This window comes from Corticium candelabrum, chromosome 6, assembly GCF_963422355.1.
Source record: "Corticium candelabrum chromosome 6, ooCorCand1.1, whole genome shotgun sequence".
In the NCBI taxonomy this organism is placed as follows: Eukaryota; Metazoa; Porifera; class Homoscleromorpha; order Homosclerophorida; family Plakinidae; genus Corticium; species Corticium candelabrum.
The window spans coordinates 4,302,695-4,313,497 of record NC_085090.1 but is presented as its reverse complement, the minus strand read 5'-3'; positions in this window follow the sequence as shown (position 1 = coordinate 4,313,497).

Here is a 10,803-nt window from a genome sequence, read left to right as displayed (position 1 = left end):
ATGTAGTTGAAGAACAGGGGAGGTGTTGTGTTGTGTTGTAGCGTAGCTAGCGTACGTTAGCTGGTTTAATATCAATAGAGACGTATAAGACTGATTTCATTGAGACAGAGAAGTTGCCTACACGTAGACAGAGAAGAACTAAAGGACAACCACCTGAACTTCTAGGAGAGTGGGTATAGAGCTGTACAAATAAGAATGTTTGATTTGTTTGTAGGGGATGTTGTAGAGTTGGGTATTATACGGGACATGTTGTATTGCCGGTTGTTGATTGACTGAGTTGTTTGAGTTAGCAAGATTATTGAGTTGTCACAGAGCGCCCTTGCCACCGATGAATGATAAAATATTGGCAATAGTAACGACACGTCAAGTTATTTATATCTTGTAGCATAATCGAATCGTACACGATGCTTTTTCCCGTCCTTTGCATAGACCAGTAGACGTCATTCGGAGGCGCATAACAAAACTAACAAAGAATTCTACATCACGGCCTCATCATTGTAGATTGTCATCCAATGGGTGCCATCACCATAAAAGTAATTTTCGAGGATGATGACTAGAGTCTTACTGGCTTTAGGCTTGTGAGGTAAAGAGTATTTAGCATAGCCTCCTCTATGGTAGCCTACCCAGCGAGTGTCTAGTATCACTTCAATCTGTACTCTGGTTAGATGTTACAACGCCTTTGCCCATTTTTCCACAAACCAATGAGCCGGGTAATATTAATCCTTCGCTTGCCCTGCCGGCTTCACCTCCGGTACCCAACGCACTCTCCGTGAGAGGTGCCGCCAAACCGGCCAACAACGTGCTAAAAATCCACCCTGCTTTGTCACGGCCTTTCTTCTCTGGAGTGTCACACCATCACTACTGGTAACTTTCTCAGTGTCTCCAGAGGTAGCACCAGATACGGCGCTCAATCTTAGTGTACCGAGCACCGCGAGGGCAAGTTTGCGAATTTTAGTTGCAAATTTAGCTGTTATCATGCCAATCTACCGTATTTAGCGACTTGCTACTTGGAGAGTTTCAAATCAGTGTTTCGCCGCTGTACCTTTGCCTTTGTGATCATTTTGTATTGAATTTCGTAATATTCGAAACATCAGCCCTCTTTGATAACTGAGAATGAGATAATCGTAGGTTCTAGCCCGTATTTTCCTGAAGACCATTGCATATTACTTCCTTCTGACTAGTGGTCAGAGAACTAAAACTTGACATAACTCATGTCTACATCCATGGGTTACACTAAACGTTTACGTTCATCTTTCCACTCACACCGTCCAACGTCATATATCGATCACTGAATACCACCCAGTGTAAGCTGTACGCCAAATCGTCGTCGTTTGCAAGGTTTCTAAGTTGTTCCAACCGCTGTATTATTTCGAGATCGGTCGTTCCCCTCTAAAGCCTTTCTCTGCTCTTGAACACGGCGACGGGTATGATCTAGTAGAATTTTTAAAATCTTTTGTAAACACTTGGTTTTGTGTCTAAATATTTTTTACCACCTTCTGAAACAACATTTACACCCTCGAGTAATATCTAGAAGTTTCAGAAAAGTTTGTCTCGATATCTCTGTCAGGGTAGTGTCTGCATGCTATTGACGCGCACGCTCATCCGTGTCAGCCTTGTCACCTTTGTCAAAGATTTGATTATTCTGGAGCTGACTCCTGTCCCGCTCGTCGGAATAAAACGCAACGAAGACGTGTCGAGGTGATCGTTAGCTGTCAACGCTGGTGACTCCCCAAGTAGAAATCAATTCGACAGCACAAAACTGATTTGGATGTGTATGCTCTATTTTGCTCCAAGTAGAGAGTACGCTGCGAACTCGCAACAACAAAGCTTCCAATTGCTTCAACAGGAGAACAACGGTCGAACCGTTGCATCCATTAGGACCAGATACTCATTGTTCTATTTATCAACAACCGCAATAGAAGCCCTATAGATACTATTATCAAGATGATGACACTAAAGATGTGCTTCCGACTAGCAAACTTTATCAAACGTCTGGTCTCAATGTTGTGGTAGAACATTTGAGCACTTTCGTCTCTGTCCAAGAATATCTCCAAGTACTCGTAAAGACAAAGGACAAGTCAAAGCAACGTTTGGGTTACCTGGAAGGTTGTAAAGATTCAACCGAATGCGTTTTGGGCTCAGTTAGTCTAGAAAGGTCTTTTGGAGGAACTTTCGCAAACCGAGCTTATTGTCACTGTTAAATCACGACAATCTCAGTGTTACTGACGCTCAATTAACGGAATGTAAAAATTGACGTAAAAACAACGAAAACTTTCTATGGGTCGCGACAAGGGTGAAGCGTTCAAGGTTGTCTTTAGCGTGCGTTATGCAAGTAAACTTCTGCAACTGCTATGCATTATTTCGAAGATTTGTTGTTTCCGCTCGTTCTGTATAGTAAGATGTCTATCAGTGGAGATGCAGAGGTGCGTGTCCTAGCTAAACTAAACTATCGCCGCCTGTACTGTCTTTGACGTTTCCATCTAGCTGGGGTCTGTTCAAGTTTCGTACCCAGACCCTCTTGCGCGACCGGAGAAGAGGGCATGCGCGCATAAATTAGAAGACAATTGTGGTAATGTATGCACGCATGCGAAACCGACGTTTTTTAGAATTTTGAGACGATAATATCGCGCGCAATGAGACTCAAATTGGCAAATGGTGGAAGAAGGCAGAGTTACTAGTTTTGATATGACGTTGAAGCTTAAGATGTGCAATGTATGGCTGTAAAAGTAGCAGCGTGATGTCCTAAAGCACACCTACAACGGAAACGACGTGCACGCGTTCGTCTGGCTTCCTACAGGATACTGTAAATCGCCGTGCTACCAACTTATACCGTTTATGGTTGACTATAAGCTAGTGAAATGTGGTGAAGAAAATAGTGGATAAGTCGTCATTGTCGTGTCTTCTCTAGTATCCCTGATGATAGAACAAGTTTAAAGATTACGTGAACGCGGAGTTTCCTCTGCCATTCTTGGTTTAGATGTAGCTTCTACTCGCGTTCCAAGAGAACGGCTAGCTAGAGAACACAACCATTTGCCATCAGTTGGTCTGATTGCGCGCGACAATATCGACTCGAGATTCTAAACAACGTCGGTTTCGCCTACGTGCATACATTACCACTATTTCCTTCTAATTCATGCGCGCATGCAATTACAACGTGTACAATGCTCTCTTTTCTGGGCGCGAAAGAGGCCTGAGTACAAGGCAAGGATCTGTTCTAGCGTCGTACCCAGGCCTACTCGCGCGCCGTCGCGCATAAATTATTTCAAAATCGGCGTAATGTATGCACGCATGCGGAACCGAAATTGTTTAGAATCTCGAGCTGATAAAGTTGACAGCGAACAGCTTTCGTGTTCAGGTGATGCTCTTTTTTGTCCGCTTTTTCGACTTAGATACCAGTTCTGGCTGTCATGTGACTGTACCTTCAATTTTCAGCTAGAGCTCGAATGCACTGAGATAAGCGCTTGCAGAGCTGTCGTGGAAGACCGACTGTCGTACAGATAAAATAGCTGCAACTTGTACTCTAGTTCTTATCGCCAAGTAGACACTGTAAGGAACCTGACTGGATTACGACTAGACGTCGATCGCGCGAGGAACAGAAGTCTGAAGTCGTCTGGATGGAGCACTTGACCTTGAGTCTATAGATCAATGGCTTCTTCTACATGTTTCACTTTTCCATTCAAAACGTTAGGCGACATTATCGGTTTGAGATTCTAGACAACTATGCGTGCATACATTACGCCAATTTCGAGGTAATTTATGCGTGCTTGTGAAGACCACGTGTACCAGGCTCTTTTTTCCGGGCGCACAAGAGAGCCTGGGTACGAGGCAAGGGTTTGTTCAAGCCTCGAAGTTCCAGATTGTCTCCCAAAGATATGAGATACGGTTTGCATCAACTTGATCAAAACCGAGTTTGGAAGTAGGTGTAGTTGTCTAAGTGGAATGGCAGGGTTGTAACAGTCAAAGACACCTCGTTAGATAATAGCTCTATGCCACACGATGTAACAATATGAGATCGATTACTACATTTTAGAGGTGTGTTTAAACCTTCACTGAGATATAGCAGGTCAAATTTGCTTCCATTTCTTCAACTTCCTGTAACGCGTTAAAACGGGGGTGGTGTATTGTGACGTCGCAGAGCGGAGACTCCACGTCAGTGTATATTGTAAACAAAGGAATTTGTGGCGAAATAATGGTTTGGTGTTGTGTGGCTGCAGGATCCACCAATTCGTGCAAGTCATACGCAATCGTGTTTCGATTCTCGAATTAACATCCCCAAGTTAGCTAAGAAAAGAGTACGAATTGCAACTAGTAGAGACGTTTGTGTCGTCCGGGCGACTAAGTACAACTAAGTAAGACGCGGCCTACTGAGAGGACACAGTCTGTACTAGCAACTTTTAGAATGATTGCTTTGAGATACAGGTCTATTCAAGAGCTTGGTCTTGGGTTGTAGAAGAGAGATATTGAGGCCAAAATTTTCCATCTACCTCCCTCCACACTTCAAGATCTCAGCACTCTGGAACCATCACAAAAGAAAAGAAGAGCTGCATTTGAGATGGTATGGAAGACTCTCGGGAGGGACTAAAAGTAATGCAAATGGCTAGGAGAGGTCAGCTAGACTCTTGACTATCTATAGACTTGCGACTAGGTGCTTGGCTACCATGTGTACAGTAGTGAATGCAGTCGTATGGATTACAGTATACTGGACAGTGAAGTCAAAGCGTGTGTCAACATGAATTGAACGTGCGAACTTCAACTTATATTTTCTCTTTTCCACAGCAATAGCGAGAGTTTTGCATGATCTCATCACAGTGCCATTATTGTCATTATTATTGTGTCAATGTCAAATGAGGTTTTGACAGCACACGCACTCCACACCAGTATACACGTACGTATCCATCATCTTACAGTGACTGCAGCTGCACCAGCGACGTAGTCAGAGTCCAAGATGGGGGCCACAGTCAAAACTTTTCTCAAATTTGTATCTCTACTCTTAATTTAAATCGTTTACCTTTTCACTTGTTAAGCTTAATTCTTCTGTTTTTGTCTGCTGAGCAAATCTGTCTACTGCTTTCAAGTCTATCTTACTAGACATATCTCTTTTTATGGTCAGAAGCTCTAGTTTATTTTTTCTATCTTGTCCGATGCCATCACTAAGGTAGGTATTCAGTCGTTTCAAACACGCTCACATCACGCCTAATACAAACATAATTTGTAAGACTTTGAGCATGTCTACGAAAGCCTTCTTCACCGACAACAGATAGTATATCATGTCAGGGAAAGACTTTACTTCCTGTTTGCTCTCTAGATAACGTGCTGCAGAATCCGCCTGAAATGACACCATTTCATGATTACCAGACACCTACTGCCTCCTAAAAACCTACAGGGCGTGAACCGACTGACTTACCGCGTTTATGCTTAACGAAAGATAATGTACTGTCCTTTTAGTGTCGCTTCCGCGGAAAGCATTTTGCGGGAAGCCTGTTTCTTTCAATTTGCATTAGGCAAAGCCATGAGGTCGATCGATAATGTTGATCGATGGAATGTGACAGCAAGGTTGTAACGCCAATTTACCTTAAGCAAAATAGAAGCCAATTAATTGATATTGTAATCAATATCATTATCATATTTGTCAAGAGGAATTAATGGCTAACTAATCATAGAATTTCAAATCTATTTGTTTAATTGTAATATTTAGAAATTGTTGCGGAGTTATTAAATGCGGCAAGGTCTCGTCGGCTTCCCTCACGAGAAAACTCTTTATTGGACAAAGAAAAGCCTAGGCTGAAAGGTAATAAAATTTATTTCATTGTTTTAACCAATTGACTATATTGTGTCTGACAAAGCAGGACATTTTTCGGTGGAAGCAGAAATGAGAAATTTCCCTCATTTTTGTGGTCGAGACAAAATTGTCACTGACATGTCCCAATTCTTTTGGAGTAAATATCATGAAAATGCAGAATTGATAAACATCAGGGATTTTCGATTGATGGTAAATACCATCGATGAGTGTTTCTTAGCTTCTCCTTCTTGTGCATCGCCAATTCTACTTTCTTTGTTTCAGTGCATCTGTGCTCAAGGTGGGGCTGGTAAATCATGCTTAGCAGCCTACTATGCAAGGCTTTACAGAAAGACGTACGATGGAGGAGTGTTCTTTATCAGCTCGAGAACAAACGCATCCATACGACAATCGATTTACAAATTTGTAAGACAAATTGAAATTATATTCTGTATTTATTTTTAGAAACTTGCATTTGCAATAGATCTGTCTTTTAAGTTCAGAGAAAGACGAAGTCGCAAGTAAATCATTGGAAGAAATGAAGGCTCGCTTCCTAGATCTCCTTATTTTACGTGGCGGCAATGTCTTGTTGATCTACGACAGTAGTGATGATTTGAACGTCGTTCAACACGTAGTTCCCTCGTGCAGCATAAAAATTCACGTTATCATTACGACGAGATGCAGAGATCACGCATTGATGCAAGAAGGCAAGGTGATTCAACTACCGGAGCTGGATGAAGACGCCGCCGTCGAATGTTTTCGCCGTTGGGCTGGAAAATACAACGAAGACGGCAGTATGTCAGAATTTGCTTTGGATGAAATCAGAAGTATAGTGAACGATGGACAAGTAAAGCTATTGCCACTGGCCATTCGACGTGTTGCAACATTGATGAAGAAGACAGGGGCTACTTTTAGAAAGATAAAGGAAACGCTGTCATTGAAGAAAGAAATGGTGCCGTATCTAGAGGATGACTTCAATGACATATTACATGGTAATGGTCTGCTGCATCTAAAGCAGGAACTGACGAGTTTGGGTGTTTCTCGAATCGATCAAATTTTAACTGCCGAAGTATCCTCATTGGTCAAATCGTGTAACTTTTGTACGAGTGATGAAGAGAAGCTGAAGAAAATGCAAGACAGACTAAGGGTCGACGAGGAAGCGCCAATGCATTGGGATCTTGATCTAGCAGAAGTGGCAAACAGGTCTCAAGTTGCAGACAAAATTCTTCGTTTTGCTTCTTTGATGGACACGAGCGCTGTTCCCACTCATGTTATTCGTGCAGCTGTATTGTGCGATGGAGAGTCAAGGTTTGGAGAACATGAGTTTGAAAGCTCTTTGTATTTGTTGTCACACGAGTTTTCTCTACTCACATTCAATGACGAGGAACAGACGTGTGACATTCATGCGCTCGTTCAGCATTCTGTTATAAGCCACGCGAAGAGAAGAAAAGAATTACTATCTTCTCTCGTTTGTTTGACAAAGTGTATTCAAGACATGTTACCAAATTCCAGTGGAGCCATAAAATGCAAACTCAACAACAGCAAGTTGATTGCGTTGACTCCACACGTTTACAGAGTTTGCGATCACATCTTGAAGTTGAAATGTATAAAGCAAGAATGTCTAACGCTTTTAAAGTTTTCCTGTTGGTTGGCAAAATATCTCTACGACATTACAACAGCCAAGCATTTAGCAGAGGAGTGGTTGAAAATTCGTCGTCAAATCGGGACCCGCACTAAAGACGAAGCCATTGAATTGAGCCAAAGTGAGTACAATTTTAAACGTAATTGTAGTTTAGCTTTGCAATTTGATATTTTAGGTTTGATTTCTGTCGGTAATGCTTACAATCTAATGAGTAGACCTGACTCATCAAAGCCGTACTTTGAAGAAGCCGTACAAGTATTGCAAGCATTTGGCGTCGGCGATTCTTATGAAAAGTCATATTGTGTGGGTAAGACGATATTGATATAAGAGTGTGTAAGTAATTACTGAATGTATTTTTACAAATGAATGAATTTTTCCTATTCTGCTTAACACGATAATGGCCTGTCACGATGCACGCCGCGCAGCTCACAGCAAGCGGTGCCGCGTGTCAACAACTGCGTTGCGGGTATTCTAACATGCCGACCCCAAACGAGGTTTCTGGCCATGCCGCGTTGTGTTGATTGGCTTCTGTTTTATCCGAGTGGTTTTGCTGATTTTTCAGCGGAAGTTATACCGGTCAGGCTAATAAGTTTTGATTGATATCAATTATACGTTTTGATTGATATCAATTTTGTCGCTCGGATTAATACGCGTAATAGTGGGACACTGCTTGAATAGTGAAATGAGAAGAATGGCGCAACACGTCACGTCAGCCGTTTTGGTGCCGTCCCGTCACCGTTGAGCTGAACGGATTGCATCGTAAACCAAACTTTCTTGTCTTCTTTAGTTGTAAATATGGGTTTTTACCAAAAACTGTTGTTAGCATATTTTAATTCTTTTACAACTGAAAAACAAGCAATTGGCAGAGTTCTCTGTACAGCGTTGTAGTTTTGTGCTGCTCCGCGCTGAGAAATACCAGCCACGTGACCAAGTACAATCGCCCGAGAAAAGTAAATGAAGATCTGCTTCTAATTGACTTCGAAAGTTGTTGCTAGAGAGCTGGTCAATGAAGAACAAGTTCGCAGTCATCCACTTACCTCCTCCACTTTCAAGGACAATTTAGGACGTCTAAACGTTTCATTTACGCGAGAGAAGTGGTAAGTTCAATAACTTTCTTCTTTGCCGTATTGGGCGAAAGTCAAAGAAAGCATGTCCCGAAGAGACAGAAGTTAAAAGTAACGAGTCGGAAGTAACCTATTTCAAGTCAAGCCGTAAAGGAGCTCTGCCTTAGGTCGATAACAATAAGTTACAGTCTGACTCTACCGCTCAAGACGACAGTACGAATAAAGCTATGTTTACAATATGACACCGGCGACGCTTGAGGAGGCTGGCGAGGACGCGAACGACGATACTCAGGCAGGCGTTAGCCTCGGAATTTCGGACCCGTGTAGCGCCGATACAAACTCGTCCTCCACGGGTCTGGGATGGTACCGCCTCTTCTCAATATATTGCGGTTGGTCCTAGAACCAGCATTAGTGTTCAGTCTCATAATGCATACCTTTCCAATTACAGCTGTAATCAACGAAGACATCTCATGCATATCTGCTGTCTACCAAAGACTACACTGTGCACAAACGACGACTTGTAGTGCGCTCTTCACGCAAACTCACGTCCTTACACGTCGTGGTTTGTATTCCGCGCCTGTCCATGGCAGTAAGGACACCTAGTAGAGAAGTTTTTTCGAACCGATGCTCCGACATCTACACTAGCCAGCCAGCTGCATTCTCAACGACTTCATGATCACGTCTACTACACCGAGTCTTGCGGAGAATTCACGGCGAAGTTTTGCTGCGATTTCGCGGCAAGTCGCATCGAATCCGGACGATCGAGTCACAGCGGATGCGCGCATCGCGAATTTTCATCGCGAATTCGAAACTACACGCGCGACTACCAGCTACTCGCAGCCGATTCACGGCGATCAGACACATGCCGATCGCGTCCGCGGCACCAGTAGTAAAAGAAATTGCTTCCTAATATTCCGTTCGCGTTTCCTACTAACACACAAATGATAAAACCGTACCTACTGTAAATACAAAGGTACCCGTGCAGCAGGATGCGACACGATGTTCTAGCGCGACATGTCTTCGTCGTTCTTGTGTTACAGCTGTAATTGGAAAGGTATGCATTTATGAAACTGAACACTAATGCTGGTCCTAGGACCAACCACAATATATTGAGAAGAGGCGTTACCATCCCAACCCCGTGGAGGACAATTTTGTATCGGCGCTACACGGGTCTGGGAGGCCGAGGTTAGGCAGACGTCATACTGTAAACCCTTGCACTTGGCGTCACGAGCGTCGTCAGCGTCGCCAACGCTAGAGTTGATTCAAGTTCAACTCTAGCGTCCAACCGGAAGTGCTGTATCGTCTACAGTAAGCAAGTGTCTTTTGTCGACAAATTAGAGATAAAATCCTGAAGTGAAATAACCGAACTAAACTATGAAGTGAAGCGTACCGAAAGTGCATACGTGTAGGTACGGCTGCTTGCGACAAATCAAGTCACGGTGGCTTAGAAATAAAAGGCGCAAGAAAGACGCTCGAAAAACGTATCGAAAAAACAGGGCTCCAGGCAGCAGGTTGCCAAATACTGTGGAAGCGTCTCTGCGACAAATTGGTGAGGGAGAAACTCAGGAAATAAAAACCAAATCACAGACTTTTGTGTATGATTATGATGAGCATGCGCGTAGTGGCTCGTCGTTGACGCTTATCAAATGTTATTGTAAATGGTACAGCGTCAGCGTCAGCATTTTGACATCTATTCGTCGTCTTCGCGCGAGCGTCCTCGCTTGCGTCGCGGGCGTCATCAGTGTCATATTGTAAACCTAGCGAAACTCTAAGGGTTCAAAGCACAAACAAGGTTACCATGATCCGGATTGGGAGAGACAATATCCGTTGGTGCATCCAACAATTGATGGCAAAGAAAAGTTTTGTAAATTATGCCAACGCTTAGCACCCGGCAATGAACGCAATTCGTCCACTATTTCTAATCTTCTATGTTGTGTCTCGCTCTGTAAAGATGATCTTGCGCGACATGCTGATTCTCTTATGCATAAATCAGCTGTATTCCAAGAGCAGCAGTGTCTAGCATCTCAACATAATGGTGAGATTATCCAAGCACTTAGTTTGAAGTCATCAACAATAATATTAAATAGCAATGCTTTGTGTATCCGAGCGTCTGTTGCGAACATAGGCGTCTTCCTAATACCGTCAGTCACCGCCACGTCATTTTGAATTCCTGGGGGAAACCCTGAAAAAGTAACCACAGTTATGGTAACAATGTCTATCATCTATGTGTAGTTCTGGAGTCTCGTAAACATTATTATCGAAAGCGGAAATGTTAGACTAATGCCACTATTATCGATTCAGTGTTTGACAAAAAAATTAAG